Below are 19,517 nucleotides of genomic sequence, written 5' to 3'. Positions count from 1 at the left end.
TTGGCCATTTGTGTGGTGTTTATGTCTTGATCTATTTCATTTACAAGTATAGATGACATTGCAGAACCAGTGTGCAGCAGACAGTAGAGGCACAGAAGTACAGCCTTAAAAATCCTGAAAACCCCTTGCTTAGAGAGAGCCGTGCTAATAAACATGGTCACCCAGGAACTAATAATAATGTTATTAAACACAAGAAATGTTTACAAAAAACAAACCAAATGTGTACCTAATAGTTTCTTTGAAATGAGAGGATTCCAGTCTGAACATGATTTTTATTCTAAATTTTGTTTTAAATAATAAGTCTTGCAGTATTTGCACAAGTGTAGGAGCCCTCTATAGCTACAGTTACTGTCTTTGCAGCTGTTATCCTCTGCTTTCAACTGCTACTCCTTTGTTTGGTGTGGGGTGACTTTTTCAATTAATTCTTTCAACAGATGTTTTGTAAGCTTGGACTCTCTTCCCTCCACCCTCTTTCACATGTCGTCTCCTGCTTCCAAGCACTTCTGGGTCTACATAAACCTGACTTAAGCTATCTGCCTGTCCTGCTGGTGCCATCTGCCATTTCCTTTTCAAAGGACTATTGCTATAACAGCTCTATTCTAGGCAGGGAGTGGGAAACCTTTGAAACTGATGCAGCTTCTTTGCACAGTATATCAGAAGGAAGCAACATTAAAGGAAAATCACTTCATTCCTGTTTAACTGCTATAGAATTTAGCAAATTTTAAACAAATAAGAAGCAGATATATATTTTTAAATGCTTGCTACCTAGCTGCAGAACCATATTGATTTCAAAGGCATTTTCTCCCTGCACAGAATAGAGGGGCAGCAAAAATAGTTCTTTGAAGAGAAAACGCCACCATCAGGAAAGGAAGACAGCTCAGGCAGCTCAAAGAGTCCCAAAAGTGCTAGGGAGCTACGGAGGGCATCTAAAGTGGAAAGTCCAGGTTGTGAGCAGCCTGAGGAATTAGTTTAAAAGAACCCCTTTTCCCCACAGAAATCCTTCAGATGAAGCAGCAGCTGTTGGATTCTTTCACGGCTAACATAGAGGGATCAAGCTCAAACAGTACTGTAAGTCCTGCAAAACAGCAGAGGATAACTAAAAGGTCTAAGTAAAGAGCAGGTCGTACATTAAGGCATTTTCCTCTCCTGCCATGTAAAGTGAAGAGGGGGAGAGAGTGCAGGAAAATGAATAATAAATCATATGTAACATCTGAGTTTGAACAACCCCATTCTTTCTAACTACATGTAGCTTGCAGCTTTAATTAGATATAGTGTTTTTCTTTTGCTATTAAAAAGCTGCCACCTGTCACTTCAGAGGTGACTACATTTCGGTGGGGTGAAGTATAAGCTATTTGTACTTTGCTGCGTAATGCCCCCAAGCACCATATAAAGAAAATGACTATTGTACATGCTTTGTGGCTTGTAAAGTTCTTTGAAATAAAAGGTGGACTATAAATACAATATAAAAAAGACTACTGATGAAGAACTATATAGTCTTGATAAGTATGTGTTTATTGGCAGGTAATTAGAAGGAGTCATCAGATCAGGGCAAAGATTTTATCTCAAGAATTTTATAACCATATTTAGGCTATTAGTTTGTGCGGTATTTAGATTATTAAAGATTGTGAGATACTAATAAAAATAGAGACTTTACTCTTTTTCTGCATTAATAGTATGCAAACGGTGTATAAACAAAGATAATGGCAAGAAAGAAGTTTCTTTGTCAATATAACCTTTTTAATTTAAAAAAAATATTTAATTGAAGGATAAATCTTAGCATGAAAGCAAGGGTTATTTAGTTATAACTGGTCTTTGAAATGCATTGTCTACAGCTATATTCACAATGTATCTATACAGAAGGTACTCAGGGGGGGAGGTAGCTGATGTTATGGTGAGGTCTGTTAGAAGGACTTGCATGTGCATCCATCTAGACAGCTTCATTATTAGTGTAGTGTAAATGTATATATGAGAACACTTTTTGATAGCCCTACATGCAATTTCTGTCAGTTACGTTTACTTGTTCATAGCCCTAACTACAGCATCAGCCAACCCTCTTCTGAACATACAATCTTACAATGCAAGCTGTCCTGTCAGCTCCTAAATCCCTAGAAACCTTCAGAAACTAGAAGGGAGGAAGAATGGCTTGTGAGTGGAGGTTTAGGCAAACAAGTTACAAGCACATCTTTTCTTCACTTGCCTATTTATTTTAAGTACTTGCTTATTTATTCTTACAACTCTACATGATCCCAAGCAATACACCTTACAAAACACCATCTACTTAGAGGAGGATCACTGACTGATGAATCAGGCCTGAGGGATAATCTTCGCTTCCCCATTTGAATCAGCATCCCATTTGCCAGCTCTATCCCACTGGCATTTCAAACCATGAGACTTCAGCAACAGTAAGTATGAATTGAGTTCCATATGACAGCTTGAAAGGATCAAGCATGAAGATGTTTGTTTGCCTTCAAAGCTTCTCTATGTCGATACGGATCTCCAGCCTTTGTGGGGTTTTGGTTTCCTTTTTTTTTTTAAAAAAATATCATGGAACAGCCATTGCAGAATGTTCTCCCCTGAGATTAACAGAAATGCATATCCACATCCTGTTGCAGCATGACCTTATAGGAAGCACAGCCAAAGAAATACCAGTAGGATTTGGAGGTTCCAGATAAAATTTTGGTTAGTGTAACTCTATGCTAATAGCATATATTCACGACTTGTCAAAATGCTATTCCATGTGGAACCATGACAAATTGTTCATTAAAAGATATAGAGCAGGAAAAGATGATATAGAATGAAAGGGAAAATCATTTTGTTCCTTTTCAATGGACCTTCCACAAAGATCTGTCTCAGTGCTGATGAACAGGGAGTCAATGACCCTGAACCAGAAGTTTTCTTCAGCACACAAGATTTTTGCCTTTAATTAGTATGAAAAGGAAAGAAAGCTGAAGGAAATTAGGCCTCACAGGGCACTGATCATACTTTTGCCTTCTTTTGTTGGTTCAATGGAAGATTTACATTGATTGAAATGTTACAGTTTAATGACTGCAGCACTTCATCACTGAATAGATTTTTTTTCTTCATATAGGACACTGTCAGTTGTGGATTAGATCTCCTTAGGGAAACTAAAGTGTTGCAACCTTGATTACATCTGTAACACCACAATTGTGAATAAAGTAGTAGCAGCCATGTCTACAGTATTAAATGGGGTTTAGAACACAATTCTTATATTCTGAAACATTCCTTCAGCTATTAATAACTCAAAATAATTGTAAAACTCTTGAGAAAAAATTAGAAGATGAGAAGAACTGGTCAAGTATATCTTGACAAATGAACAAGATATGTGAAATTGGAAAAGGGTATCATTTCTTGCTAAAAGAACCATTGTGCCTGTAGTCTCTAATAGCAGAGGACTTTCTGCTTATTCCTTGTTATCGCTCTCCATAACCAGAGCTGTCACAAGTTATTATGGATCTGAGTGCTCAGATATAAATTAATATGTCTTTCAAGACCTGGAATTTCCTACCAACATGCCTGAACAACAATCCAGAAGAAGAGAGCTTGGGAAGAAGCCACGGCTGTCAAGGTCTTCTTAACGTAATGACTATTAAAGAAGGATGATGCAAACTCAAAAGCCAGTAGGGCAGGAAGTAGGTCCATACACATGTTCAAGTCATCCTATTCTAAGAATGAACCTTGAACAACCTAATGACAAAATCCGTTATCTTGGCTGCACTTCCAAAAGTGCAAAGTGGTTATTGTCAGGGGATTTCCAGGAATACCATGGTGAGAAGATAATTAACACTCTTCAGAGTGCTTGCTCTTCCCTGCAGTGGGGATGTACAGAGTTTTCAGTATGGAAGCTGGTCTGCTGTGTCTTTCTAATTGCGGTAAGAGGCCAAGAGGTCTTGGAATAAAAGGAGTTGAAACAGTATGGAAGTCTACTTTTCTGGTATCTGATGACATCACTAGTAAACATTTGTAACTCCACATAATTTTATGTAATTTGCTCACATGGGTAAATATTAGCAAGATTATTTTATTTTATGCAACAGACAGGGGAGGTGACGAGCATTTATTCTCTCTCGTTCAAATGGCTCATAACAACTGAGAGGTAGGTCTACTTGTAAGCCCTGCCACTTCCAGATGATGTACAGAATCTTTTGTTTTCCCATTTTCTGGATTTTTGGGTTTGTTTTTTTTTTTGGTTGGTTGGTTGGTTTGCTTGGTTTTTTTTTCATTTTGGGAAAACCACATAAGGCAGAAAAACACAAACAAAAGCTTTCTGCCAACCACAAGGTGCGAGCTTGCAAGGAAAATGAAACCAAACCACAACGTGTGAGAAATCATTCACTGGAGAAAAGGCAGAATTTCCCCAGAAAAACTGTGTAAAGGAATTTCATTTGGAAAAATGTCTTATGCAGAGTAAAATGAGCCAGTCAAAAACATATTCTGAACTCGGTAAAGTGGAACGTGAACAATTAGTCTCAGAAAGAAAACTGGAATTTGCAGAAAAGAATTTAAAAGAGCTCAAAATGCTGCTCATAGAACCAGGCCTGAAAGAAGCTGTGGAGGAAAAGTTACCCTCAGGCAATCAGCCTCAACCTGACACAGACATAGGCAAATTAGTTACACTAAGTACTGTTAGCTGAGCTCACTCTGCAGCAGAAACAGCTGTATTCCAAGGTGGAAAAACACAAGCTGGAGACAGCGAAGAAGAGGTAGGAGAGAGACTGGATGGCAGGGAGAGCTGGTGATGCTGCTCAGAAAGCTTCAGCAGCAGAGGACTAGGGGCAGTTTATACAGGCGGAGCTGCCACAGGCAGCCAAAAGGCTGTAGTGGACACACACTAGAGGCAATAGCTCCCAATCCCCTCTCCATGGACACCTATCTCAGTAAAATAGGTCTGTGCTGTGAAGAAGGAAGCTATTATAGCAAAGAACCTGAGTTAATGTGCCAGTTTGTGACAGAGTGCATATGGCCACATACATGGGTAAGTAAAAGGGCAAGTAGGTTATTATGGGCTTGTGTAATATCTAAGATGGAACTTATCTTTATCTTCAGTGTTAAGCTTCAAGTTTGCTTCAATGTTATGAAAGCCTTTGCATTACTCTTCTGTACTAATATTTTTGTCAGGAAAAATTAAAATGGGGATCTTTACATAGTAACATAAAAAAGGAAAAAGAGCAAGATATTCTAATAATTCAATTTATGAATATAAAAATTTTTCATTCTTTGTTTTAATCCTCACATTTACCACACAAATAAGGATGAGAAGAACAAAAGAAAGGTATGAAGATGCACCACAAACAATAAGGCAATAAATGTCACAACTTGTTTGAAACAGTTAGGAAATAAGTAAAAGCAAAACATTTAACACTTATGTCGAAAAATATGCTTCAAAAATAGGTTTACAGTTTAAGTTTTGCATCTCATGATATAAAACAGCCTCATCTTTGATGGGCTTGCAACCATGTGAGGCAATATTTTGATAGGCAAAATTTTCAGAAACACAAAAATTAATTTTTAAATAAACCACTGTCTGAAGTGACATACAGTAAGACTCTTCTTAAACTTGCTTAACTTACAAACTCTACAGACTTGCAGTTTATCAGCCCCTTTATGTATAACTAAGGGGCTTGCAGTGCTATGGACATACAGTAAGTTATTGCATTTTACTGCATTTAATGTAGCGCTGCCTCTTGTACCAAAGCTATTAAGCCTCTTGATCTTACAATCTCCTGCTGTTGCAACAGCTGAGCAGTACATTTCAATACTAAGGAAGTGTATCACTCATCTCCTTTGGGGTCTCCAGAACTCCTGCTACAGTGGTGGGTATAGAGTCCTAATGCTGTTATAAGCATCTAGTATGGACAATTGTTATAATTTAATTAGCTGCACAGTCCGGTGTGTATTACAGTCAAATATCTATGTCTTTAAGGATTCTATGTTACCTTTGTGGCTTAATAGAGATCCTTGTAGTACAAAATCTCAGGTCCCATATAACTATTTGTCTTCTATAGCTGATAACGTTTTCTCGTAAAGTTCAGCTTAAGAGATTTGCCTTGATTAATTTTGGTTTCTCTGATGTTATTTGCACATATTTATAGGGATGCCACTGCCATTGTTCCAAACTTACTTTGTAGACATATCATAACTAACACAAGTCAGGGTCCAATTACAGGCTAATGTGCTTCCTTCTATGCTTTCCACATGGTTGATATACACCCCAAGAAAATTCATGCTGCTATGAAACACTAAAAGAGGAAAGTATTCCATGGAGCATTTATAGATTCAATCTTTATTGTGCCTGAGTGGGATTCACTAGACCACCTATAGCTATACAGCAAACATTAATTCAGTGTCTCACTCACTACAAAGAATTAACACCTCATACAAATGGAGGTCAAAATTTCCTATTCAAGGATACAGCAAAATACCATCAATTAAAAGAAATGATTTGAAAGCAGTATAAGGTAGTTCCTCACTCACTTTTAACCCTCTCTACACCCAAAATCATGACTTCTATACATAGAGAAAGCTTATTAGTACAATCATATTTAGTGTTGTTTATAGAACATAACATAAGGACGTTTTTGTAGGCTATGCAACGCACCAAGCATAATAATGTCCTCTGATGAGTGTCAGGTATTCTTACGCATATTTCTCTAGTGGCTACCCAGCATGAATAAAAACTTTTTATACTATGACATAGCTCTTGGAGATTCTCCAGTTACTTAAATGACAGAGTGCTTTGGTTTTGGAGAAAAAACTCGCTGCACTCTTTTCCTACTTAGGATTTGTGAATTCCATGTGGTCACATTATGCATAACTGTGCAATGGCAGGAAGTGGAACAGTTCACCACCAAGTCCTCTGCAGCCACTGAATGGTTCCTTTCTTGAAGCAATTAATGCAATTTTCCCTGCTAAGGAGGGCATAATCCATAGTAAAAAGTAGAATAGCAGTTTTATGATATTATTAATTCATTTAATTTTGCCCTAATTGGAATTTTTCAGTACATAGAAGGAAGTCATCCACCAGCCATCTGTTCTTATACATTGCAGTCATTGCTAAATTATCCTGTATTTAACTTCCGTTAATAAGGTTAACATGGGAGCTTTAGCATAACAACATTGCTTCTTTCTGTACTATGTCCATTTAAGAATGTATTTCATTGCTACCCAGGAGGACTTCATAGGCAGAACCAACTTCTGTTAAAGTGTAAAAACCTGACACTGTTCCTTACTAAAACTTTTTGTCAGTGCTAAGCTAGAATAGCTTGTCAAGGAAGCAAAAAAAGCTGATAGTTGATGATTTGAATACTACGTTAAGTAATGAGTTTATAAAGCTGGTATTCTATATCAGTGAATGTTGAATACTGTCAATCTCTACTTTTACACCCCTAGGGTAATTTCAACAATTAATGAATGTAGGAGGAAGAATCTCACATGGACTACAGAGGTTTTACACTACTGTGGTAACATAAAATCACAACCAGAGCTTGGACATGGAGGAGAATTTTTGCTGTCATACGGTTTCTGTAGAGGAACTCACATGAGCTTGAACAAACATTTCCCAAAGTCTTAGCATTGTCTTGCAGAAATCTAGGGTACATAATTCTTCAGAAGTAGCAAACTAATCATTCACAGACAACAAAAAAAACCCATTTGTTGTAGTGGAGGAGGCTGTTAAAATGACACAATGGCTCAACTTCACATGCCACCCTGCACTCAGTTTTGAAATTGGAAATAAGACAGAGATGGCTGAAATCCACCTTAACATTTCCCTTACACAGAGCTGAAAACTATGGCATGTCCAAAGTTACATTTGCAGTACCTATAAGATGCATTTCAAGCTTTGTAACTGCCTTAATTAGTAGAGTCCTTTCCAGGATGGATGCAGATAAGAACAACAAGCGTTAAGGATTTCCTCTCTTCATAAAGAAACAGTTGAGATTGCTGGTACATTGAGAGTCACACTCTAGCATGAAACTGAATTAAAAACAGAAGTGAAATTTTAATGTTTTAAGCAGCTACTTTGCTAATGAAAATAAGCATTTATTTGCATAGTTTTCGTTATAATCTCAAAAGTATTTTTACCTTTTGTTTCAGAAGATATGGCAGTCTGCAAGCACTGTGAGTGTTAAACTGGGAAAGGGTTAGGATTAGGCATTTCTTAATTCTGAACTCAAATTTGGGCTGCGTTTATTTGGGTGGGGAAGAGGTGAGATAGAGGTCTCAAAGAAACACATGCTGTTTCTTTTGCTACAATATACCCTAAATTTCCTTTTACTTTAAATTTTATTGACATCCAAATTAAACCATTCTACATGGAAGAGTCATTAAGAAAATCAAACCCTTCTGATTTAACTTCCAATTTACAAAGCTTTTAAACTAGAAAATTGTTCCTCAGAACCTGCATTATCGCTAAGACAGTTTCATTAAATAAATACGTATCACTGTAAAAAACAAATGCAAAGCAATAACTTCCTTGAAGGACTAGATTCAGTATAGAACAAAACACATTATAGCTGTTCTGGGTCTTCTATTTTCACACGTAACCAAATGAAAAAATCACTAAATAATATGAGCACGTACATCAAAGGAGTCTTCCAGAAAGTTAATAAGAAGCAAGGAAAAGAGAAATAGAAGGGAAAAAAAGCAAAAAAATAACAACAAATAAAACCCACAACAGAAAAACCACCAGCCTGCTTATGGCAAATTTGCTCATAATAGGTGGTGGCTTGTTCAAGTATCTTTATAAAGGGGCAGGTAGAAGTGAGGCTTAAGTATTGTGTTTATAAACTCCTTTTTGATTTCCATGTCATGTGTGTTCAGGTTACTTAGTTGGAGATACTGCTTCTGTTACTATCGTCATCTCTGCAAAGTCAATCCAGCAGATTAAATTAAACCTTCTTTCTTTCTGCCTCACACATCATAAAAAAAAATATTCAGAAGGTGCATGCTGTTTCTGCTATCTGCTGGTAGTGATGGATGAAACAGAAAGAATAGAGTTTGATTTAATCAGATAGTTTAACCTTGCAGGGAGAAGAAAGACACCTATATAACATACTCGTGTGTATATTTTATTTTCAGACATATGTGTCCATGCATAAGTATATATTCTAGACATACAGGTCTATTATGTCTCACTTTTTATATTACAGGGGATATATAAAAAAGGCAGAGTTTACTGTATTTCATGCACAAGTCTATCAATGTTTCATTCTGATGATATTTTGTTAATCTTACATTACACAAAGTAGCTTCCCTGCCCAAAGGAACCTGCAGAGAAAAATCTGGTCAACACACTACAGACGGAGAGGGAGAGCTAAACATTCTGCTTTCCAAACAAGGCGCGCATCACAAGCATTTAACAAGAGGGATTTCTCACCTCTTCAGCATATTTTCTGCATCCTGTATTAAGCTAATGGTTTCATTTTAACAAGACGACTTGTGTTTTCACAGTTCCACCTTCACCCTCTCATTCCATTAAATGTGATGGTCAAAATCCTGCCAATACTCATAGAAAAAATAATCTCATAATTATGTATTAAAATTAAACATACATAGAAACACTTTCAGTAACGAATTCTAGGTCACAAACTATCAAAACAATCAAAATATTTGTTGTCTATTTTTCTTGTGTGAAAAGTTGGTTAACTGTCTGCCTCGATATATTGTGTAGATCTAAGCCCTGAGATTCACAGAAAAATGCATACTGTGTGCTTCCTTCATTCATTTGAAAATGGGAAGGGGATTGTATCATGAGCAGGCTGTTTCAATTATATTTTGATATTTTTTGCCATTTGAAAGATAGCATGTTACAAATCATGTCAGAATATTTTTCCTACTGGACTTTTATATCTATCCAACAGTCAAAATATTATTTGTGAAGCGTGAACATTTTAATAACTATTCTTCTGGTTTTGTGAGCTAGTTGACACTGTATAATAGCAGAAAAATGAAACCATGTTGAAGATTTATCAGAACAAAACACTGGAAATGATGAATCACAAGTAATGAAGCAGGAGCTAAAGAAGAAAAAATGTGCAAGTTTTTGCTTGATTGAAGAAATGCTAATACATATTGGTATGTAAGTTGTGACACCCTGATACATATGTACAGATACAGCAGTATTTTATAATCAAAATAATGCAGTAGGAAACAATCTCTGGAAACAAAATTTGAAGACCTCATTATCTCTGTGGTGTTAACCAGATCAGCGCAGGCGCAGAGTGAGTGCCTGGGGTCACAGCAAGGTCAGTTTAGGAATAAGAATTGCACCCCAGGTCTGGGTGTGAGCACTATGACATACGGTTTGGAAGTGCAGCCATCTGAGAAAAGGAGAAGGCGGCATATAACTTTATTGAGAAAGTTCGGGGAGTTGCATATAAAATGGGGAGCTGCAATTTCTGTAAGCTGATTGCCTAACTCTAATGCACTGTGTAGCAACAAAATGGGCAGCTTTTTGCTCCCCTGTTATCAAATATCCTTTGAAATTGAAGATCGAGGTCAGAGCTACAGAGGACAGACTAGAGGGGTAAGTGACTAACCCTGGCTAGGAGAATCTGCTAGGGTCAGATATCCAAACTGAATTAAATCCATCCATCCTCTTATGCACTCAGAAGAGGAGTAGTCTGACCCTCCACCATTTTATGTAATATTTACCATGTGCTAAGAAGGTGCAAAAGATCTAAGGGGAAAGAACTCCATTTATTAGCATTTTAAACCCACTTTTATGTGACATAGCAAATATTACTATCTTCTAAGCCTGAACACATAGCCAAAATATTATGAGAATGTCTTAATAGATTGTATGGCCATCTTCTTATTTTGAGCCCTTATTTTGAAGTGGACATACACTGAACAGGACTGACAGCTTAAAACATATAAACAAAATACACAAGCCAAGAAGCTATCTATATCATTTCTGAGAAATACGGCCAAAAAAATGATCAGAGGGATAGAATACCTCTCGTATGAAGAAAAGCTGAGACAGCTGGGGTTGTTCAGACTGGAGAAGAGAAGGCTCTGGGAAGACCTTATTGCAGCCTTTCAGTACTTAAAGGGGGCTTATAAGAAAGATGAGGACAGACTTTTTAGTAGGCCCTGTTGCAATAGGACAAGGGGTAATGGTTTTAAATGGAAAGAAGGTAGATTTAGACTGAATATAAGGAAGAAATTTTTTATGATGAGGTGGTAGATGCCCCATCCCTGGAAACATTCAAGGTCAGGCTGGACAGGGCTCTGAGCAACCTGATCTAGTTGAAGATGTCCCTGCTCATTGCAGGGGGGGTTGGACTAGATGACCTTTAAAGGTCCCTTCCAACTCAAACAGTTCTATGATTCTATGATTCTATGAAATATGAAGGCCCCATCTACTGTGTATTTCCTTTCCAAATAACACACTTCCTACCACCAACACCTCTTTTCCTTAGGACTACCACATATACTAAGTGTACTATGGTCTATTTGTTACTCTCAGGGACATTTTTTCGTCTTCTAGTTTAAAAAACATCCTATACTTCTAAATAATGCTCCTCCATGTTTTCCCAAATAGAAATGTTCCATAATTTCTCTTCCATACCAAAGCAAAGAGAAAAACAGTTCTATAAGGATGGCTGAAGTCAGCTTTTTTCCCAGCAGTGCAGTGTAACAGCATCAGTCATTGCTGCAGCTGCCACTGGATCTAACCTCCAAGATGCACAAGAGTTTCAGAAGTAGCCTGTAGCTGCTGAATCTAAAATTTCTTTGTTGGTTGTAGGTACTGACTCCAGCTCTGAACTGTTTAAAATTATAAGAATAGCTTTCCCGAAAATTCAAAATTCATTAAAATATCACTTGTCATAAGACTCAAAGAAAATTAAACCTGTTGCTAGGGGATAGAATTAGAAGAAGAGAACAAGTATTATTTTAATTAAAAGTCATGAAAAATGTTCTGAACTCAATTTTTTACCTGTGAACTGAAGACCGTGCCCCTCATCTTTATCATGAGACTTGAGGTATATACACACCATATGTTGCAATGCAATGTAGACAAGACAAAGGTAACCAGGGTTCCAAGAGCAATAATAATACTACTTTCGATGTCTAATGTCTAGTGTCCCATGTACTGAGGTATCTGAAATCAATTTTACAACCAGGAACAGACGGAAGAGGCAAAGTATGGAAAGTGACATTAGAATGTGAGAGATCTGCAAGCGAAGCACTCAAAAGTCATTATATGGCACAGAGTAATTTGCATGATATTATATTCCATTCTTATGTGAACACGTACTGGTTCTCCCTTCACTGTTGAAAGAAAAAAGTATTCAACAATACTTTTTATGCCTAATGTTCAAAACTGTGGCTCCTGTACTTCATACTGGCCAAGCCTTGCGCTGAATAAAGATTTTATTTTCTTTCCTAGATTTTCATTTGGTGCTCCATTACAGAATCACAGAATCAACCAGGCTGGAAGAGACCTCTGGGATCATCGAGTCCAACCATTGCCCTGACACCACCATGTCAACTAGACCACGGCACTAAGTGCCATGTCCAGTCTTTTCTTAAACACATCCAGAGATAGTGACTCCACCACCTTCCTGGGCAGCCCGTTCCAATGTCTAATGACCCTTTCTGAGAAGAAATTCTTCCTAATATCCAACCTGACCCTCCCCTGGCGAAGCTTGAGGCTATGTCCTCTTGTCCTATCGCTAGTTGTCTGGGAGAAGAAGCTGACTCCCACTCCACTACAACCTCCCTTCAGGTAGTTGTAGACTGCAATAAGGTCACCTCTGAGCCTCCTCTTCTCCAGGCTAAAAAACCCCAGCTCCCTCAGCCATTCCTCATAGGTCATACCCTCCAGACCTTTCACCAGCTTGGTCGCCCTCCTCTGGACTCGCTCCAACACCTCAACATCTTTCTTGAAGTGCGGGGCCCAGAACCGGACACAGTATTCAAGGTGTGGCCTCACCAATGCCGAGTACAGAGGGACGATCACTTCCCTAGTCCGGTTGGCTACATTATTCTTAATAGTGGCCAGGATGCCATTGGCCTTCTTGGCCACCTGGGCACACTGCTGGCTCATGTTTAGCCGGCTGTCGATCAGCACCCCCAGGTCTCTTTCCACCGGATCGCTTTCTAACCACTCTTCCCCCGGCCTGTAGCACTGCATGGGGTTGTTGTGGCCGAAGTGTAAGACCCAGCACTTGTTCTTGTTGAATCTCATGCCGTTGGTCTCGGCCCATCTATCTATCCTGTCCAGATCCCTCTGTAGGGCCTTCCTACCCTCCAGCAGATCGACACTCCCACCCAGCTTGGTGTCATCTGCAAATTTACTGAGGGTGCACTCAATCCCTACATCTAGATCATCTATAAAGATATTGAACAGCACCGGCCCCAGAACTGAGCCCTGGGGAACACCGCTAGTGACCGGCCGCCAGTTGGACTTTGCCCCATTCACCACCACTCTCTGGGCTTGGCTATCCAGCCAGTTTTTAACCCATCGAAGAGTCCACCCATCCAAGCTCCGGGCAGCTAGTTTGTCTAGGAGGATGCTGTGGGAGACAGTGTCGACTGCCTTACTGAAGTCTAGATAGACTACATCCACAGCCCTGCCCTCATCTACTAAGCGGGTCACTTTGTCATAGAAGGAGATGAAGTTGGTCAAGCAGGACCTGCCTTTCATGAATCCATGTTGGCTGGCCCCCATGCCCCCATTGTCCTGCATGTGCCGTGTAATGGCACTCAGGATGATCTGTTCCATCACCTTGCCTGGCACCGAGGTCAGGCTGACAGGCCTGTAGTTCCCTGGATCATCCTTCCGACCCTTCTTGTAGATGGGCATTACATTTGCTAATTTCCAGTCAGATGGAACTTCTCCAGTTAACCAGGACTGCTGGTAGATAATCGAGAGTGGTTTGGCAAGTTCATCTGCCAGTTCCTTCATTACTCTGGGGTGAATCCCATCTGGTCCCATAGCCTTGTGAGTGTCCAACTGGCACAGCAGGTCACTAACCATCTCCTCCTGGATTATGGGAGGTTCACAGAGCCCCCCGCCCCTAACTTCAGGCTCTGGGGGCTGAGCCTCCTGAGGACAACCTGTCTTGACATTAAAGACAGAGGCAAAGAAGGCGTTGAGCACCTCTGCCTTTTCCTCATCCCCTGACACTACACTACCCTCCTCATTCAGCAAGTGGTGGAGGCTCTCCTTGACCCTCCTTTTGCTGTTGATGTATTTGTAAAAGCTTTTTTTGTTGTCTTTGACTGTAGCAGCCAAATCAAGCTCTAATTGAGCTTTGGCCCTTCTAATCTTCTCCCTACACGACCTGGTTACGTCCCTATAGACCTCCCAATTTACCCAACCCTTCTTCCAGAGCAAGTAGGCTCTCTTTTTTTCCTTAAGTTCTAGCCTAAGTTCTCTGTTTAACCAGGCCGGTCTTTTTCCCTGACGGCTTGTCTTCCTACACACCGGGACAGCCTGCTCCTGAATATTTAGCAATTCCCTTTTGAAACATGTCCAGCTTTCCTGGACTCCTTTGCCCTTCAGGACCGACTCCCAAGGGACTCGGTCCTCCAGCCTCTTAAACAGGCTAAAGTCTGCCCGGCGGAGATCTAAGGCAGAAGTTCTGCTCTTGCCCCTCCTTACTTCCCCCACTATCGAAAACTCTAACATTTTGTGGTCACTATTCCCAAGACGGCCACCGACCTTCACATCTCCCACTAGTCCTTCTCTGTTCACAAACAACAGGTCAAGCAGGGCCCCTCCTCTACTGGGCTCATTTACCACTTGCATGAGGAAGTTGTCCTCCACACATTCGAGGAACCTCCTAGATTGCTTCCTCTCTGCCATGTCGTATTTCCAGCAGACATCCGGCAAGTTGAAGTCACCCACGAGTACAAGGGCTGGCGACCGGGTGGCTTCTGACAGCCACTTGTAAAATGCCTCGTCAGCCTGCTCATCCTGGTTGGGTGGTGTGTAACAGACTCCCACCGTAATGTCCACCCTGCCGACCTTCCTCCTGATCTTTACCCACAGACTTTCAACCTTGTCATCCTCATCATCCTCCTCAATTTCAACACAGTCCAAGCACTCCCTAACATACAGCGCTACCCCACCGCCTCTCCTGCTTCGCCTGTCCCTCTTCAAGAGCTTACAGCCATCCATAGCAGCACTCCAGTCATGAGAGTCATCCCACCACGTTTCTGTGATGGCAACCACATCATAACCTTCCTGCTGTACAGTGGCTTCTAGCTCTTCTTGTTTGTTGCCCCTACTGCGTGCATTGGTGTAAATGCACTTCAGCTGTGATAATGGTCTTGCCCCCAACGCAGGCCTGCCGCCCCTAGGTTCATTTGTGGTTGCCCTGGTCTTATCCCTCTCCCCCATTGAACCTAGTTTAAAGACCTCTTGACCAGCCCTGCCAACTTCTGGGCCATAACCCTTTTCCCCTTCTGACTCAGCTGTTCCCTATCTGGCATAAGCAGGCCGGTGCCATGAAAGCCGCCCTGTGGTCAAAGAACCCAAAATCCCACCTATGGCACCAGTCTCTTAGCCACATATTAACCTGTTGTATTTTCATAGTCCTTTCCCTATTTTCACCCAACACCGAAGGAATTGAAGAGAATATAACCTGGGCACCTACCCCCTTCACCAAACGCCCCAGGGCCCTGAAGTCCCTTTTGATTGCCCTGGGACTTCTCCCTTCAATCTCATCCCTACCCACCTGGAATACTAATAGTGGGTAGTAGTCAGAGGGCCTCACCAGTTCAGGAATCCTCCTGGCAACATCCCTTACCCGAGCCCCAGGGAAGCAGCAGACTTCCCTGCGAGTTGGGTTTGGCCTGCATATGGGGCCCTCCATTGCCCTTAGCGGGGAGTCACCTACAACAATTACTTTTCTTTTCTCCTTTTTGGAGCTGGTTGCAACCCTCCTAGTTGGTTGCTTCTGTTTACATAGCCCCTTAGAAGGTCCTTCACTTAGTTTCGTGTCTTCCTGACACTCAGGAAGACGCTCAGGTTCCAGCTCCTCATACTTATTCTACAGGGGGACGCAGGGAGGGGAGGAAGATCGGGATGGGATTTGCCTACCACCCCAAGCAGGGACCTGCCTCCATTCCCCCCAATCCCTAGGTCTCCTCCTGCTCCTTGTGGAGGAGGAAGAGGATCCTCCACTACCCGGGGAACATTAGGCCCATCCGTTTCCCCCAGGGCAGGCAGGGAACAGCACTGCCCGCCAGTCTCTTCCTGGGATGCTCTTGTGCTCCTTAGCCTTTTGTCCTGGTTTGGCCCAAACCAGGCCAATTAGTCTTAGAGAAACCAAGGTCACTGCTAAATTCCTCACTGCTTATGAGTGAAGAGCCGAAGGCAGGTCGCACCTGCAGGGAGGAGCAGACAGGGCAGGTGACCCAAGATTGACCAATGAGGTATTCCATCCCATACACGTAATTCTCACTTTCCTATTTATCACTAACCCACTGCCTCCTGGAGGTGGGGCCCAGGAGGGAGGGGCCCTCCTGTCTTCCACTGATTGGTACCAGCTTTGCCAATTCTCCAGTTAAAAGCCTGCAGGTGTGATGGGAGGGGGAGCTACTGCATTTTTACCTCTGCCCGTATTGGGGGGAGCAACTCTGCCTGAGAAGGATTTCCAAGCTCTTGATCTTGGTTTTGTATATATTTGTATATATTTGATTATTTTTATTATTATTATACTCTTTTTCATCATTATAGTTTATTAAAACTGTTTTAACTTTCCAACCCATAAGTCTCTCTCCCTTTTCCCTTTCCATTGTGGGGGGGGGGGGAGGGTTAACAGAGAGCGTCTGCCACAGGTTTAATAGCCAGCCCAGCTTTAAACTGTGACAGATTTATTGGTGCCCAATGTGGGGCATGAGAGAAGCTCCAACAGGTTGCTCTGATAAGTTGAATCCTGGCTCTGGTGGGAGGAGACCCGGAGAGCTCAGCTGAGAGAATATCAGATTTCTTCCTTTGACATTTACGAGGGGTTGGAAAGTTAAAACAGATAGTGAAGATGGTGATGTCATTTTTGAATGCTGTGTTATCTCATCTTTTTATAGAGTTTCTTTCACAGTTGAGTATTGCAATGATGCCTTACCTGCCGTGGGCACTGTGTTATTGCTTGCTTCTTATGAATGTTTACATGCAGTTTAGCAGTGGGCGCTGGTCGAAATGTATTGTTTTGGTATGGGGTTTGATACTGATTTATGCTGTGATAAACTGGGCAGTTAATATTCCGATCTCTCATCTCTATGACACAATGATGGGCAGCTTTAATCGCGAATCAGTAGCAGCGACTTCATCTGCACGCTCCAGGCGTCCTTTAGCTGATTCTGTTAATGATTACACTTCCAGTTTTACTTTGGGAAATAGTACCTTCTCCTTTTCTGCCAAGCTGATTCCACTAGATTTTGCGAAATTAGGATGGTGCTGTCTAGGTGGCATGTTTTTATTTTTGGTTGTCCTGAATGTGTTTCTGATGTGGGATAAGATTAAATATCGGTGCAGGGACAGTTGTAGGTGTTATGCAGCCACCTCAGATCCTACAGTGTGTACTGCCGCTACAGCCACTAAACCCACTGAAGCCTCGGCAGCCTGTACCACAGCTGCTACACCCCCCAAGATGGCCACTGAAGCTACTCAGACTCTCAGCACTCCCACGACAGCCACTGCACCTACTCAGACTCCAGCATCTATCGGATCTGTACCAATTGCTCCTGTAACCAGGAAGAAATACCAAAAGAAATCAGCTTGTGAAGTGAAGGATGATGACTCAGAGCCTTCTAAGGCAGAGCCATCATATGACCCAGGTGAGGGCCCTTCTCAGGCAGAGTTAGGGCCTGACACAGATGGGGGTTTCCTCGATCGTCCTTTTAAAGCAGACCCATCACAGAAGAAAGGTCCTTCTAAAGCAGAACTATCACAAGAGGAGGACTCGGACGTAGAGATAACCTACCACTCTTAATCCCTGAAGGACCTGAGAAATACAAGGAAAGACTTCAGCCGTTATGACGGTGAACCTATTATTACCTGGTTGCTCCGATGCTGGGATAATGGGGCAGACAACATGCAATTAGATGGCAGAGAAGCCAGACAGTTGGGATCCCTGTCCAGAGATGGTGGTATTGATAAGGCGCTCGCAAGAAAGACAAACACTATCAGTCTCTGGAGGCGACTCTTGTCAGCTGTAAAGAGCAGGTATCCCTATAAAGACGATGTTATGAGCCACCTAAGCAAATGGACCACTATAGAAAAAGGTATTAACTACCTTAGAGAACTAGCTGTGCAAGAGATTATTTATAGACACCCACAGGACATTGTAGATCCTGTAGATCCTGATGAAGTGGAATGCAACCGATCCATGTTCCGGAAGGTTGTGAAGAATGCTCCACCGACACATACCCATACATTGTCAATATTAGTATGGGGAGAAGATGATATAGCACGTTCTACTGTGGGTGAAATGGCTAACTGTATGCGACAGTATGAAGATAGTATTTCTTCCCCACTGCAGGCACTCATCTCGGCTGTGGAAAAACTGACTAAGGAGAACAAGGACTCATTTAAACAACTGTCAGACAAACTGTCCAGGATCGAGAATAAACTTGACTCTCTACCTACACAGGCGCGCGTTGCAGCTGTTAAGAGAAAACGTTCTCCTACAGGACCAGCTCAAAGGAAACGGAACACATCACAAGGTATCCTGTGGTTTGCCCTGCGTGGTTATGGGGAGGACATGAGCAGATGGCATGGACAACCTACCAGTACCCTACAGGCACGAGTACGTGAGTTGCAAGCTAAAAGAAATACCAGAGAGAATTTTTCTAGAAGGATGGCTGCTCCACTTACCAGTGAGTAGGACCCCAGTCAGGGGAGATTGGCCTCAAATCCCTTTTTCCCAAGTGTGAATAGGAGAAATGAAGGTCCAGTCCCTGTGAGCAGCACGAATCCATTTCTTAATTAGGGGGGCCCTGCCTCCAGCCAGGTGGAGGAGAGGGACAACCGAGTTTATTGGACTGTGTGGATTCGATGGCCTGGCACATTAAAACCACAAAGGTATCGAGCCCTGGTAGACACTGGTGCACAGTGCACCCTAATCGCCCAGGAATCTTAGAAGTGATCATGGACTGGCCAGAAGGCAAAGACTTCGGAATGCCACCAGAAAAGGAGGTGACACGTGCTGAAGAAGCCCCACCATATAAAGAACTACCAGAGGATGAGAAGCAGTATGCCCTGTTCACCGATGGATCCTGCCGTCTTGTAGGAAAGCATCGGAAGTGGAAAGCTGCTGCATGGAGTCCCATACGACGAGTCACGGAAGCCACAGAAGGACAAGGTGAATCAAGTCAATTTGCAGAGGTAAAAGCCATCCAGCTGGCTTTAGACATTGCTGAACGAGAAAAGTGGCCAAGGCTGTATCTTTATACTGACTCATGGATGGTAGCAAATGCCTTGTGGGGGTGGTTAAAGCAGTGGAAGCGAAGCAACTGGCAGCGCAAAGGTAAACCTATTTGGG

Source organism: Nyctibius grandis, chromosome 3, assembly GCF_013368605.1.
Source record: "Nyctibius grandis isolate bNycGra1 chromosome 3, bNycGra1.pri, whole genome shotgun sequence".
NCBI classification, from domain to species: Eukaryota; Metazoa; Chordata; class Aves; order Nyctibiiformes; family Nyctibiidae; genus Nyctibius; species Nyctibius grandis.
The sequence above is the reverse complement of the archived record's forward strand: the minus strand, read 5'-3'. Positions refer to the sequence as shown.